Genomic DNA, 205 nt, shown 5'->3' on the forward strand with positions numbered 1-205 from the left:
TTCCTGCTCATCTACACAGGTAGGAGAATTGCACTAATCTGCTTCTCCGAAAACTCATGGGTGGCACAGGCATCAAGGCAATGGCACTTCTGGGGTGGCAGCAATGGCTGTTAGAGTACCGAGAATCTTTCTGGCCTTCTTGGGTAGCCACCTGAGAGGAAAGACAAAACAGCTTTCAAGAACAGAGTGGAGATCCTACCAGACC

The sequence above is a fragment of the Buceros rhinoceros genome, unplaced genomic scaffold (genome assembly GCF_000710305.1).
Source record: "Buceros rhinoceros silvestris isolate BGI_N320 unplaced genomic scaffold, ASM71030v1 scaffold7157, whole genome shotgun sequence".
NCBI classification, from domain to species: Eukaryota; Metazoa; Chordata; class Aves; order Bucerotiformes; family Bucerotidae; genus Buceros; species Buceros rhinoceros.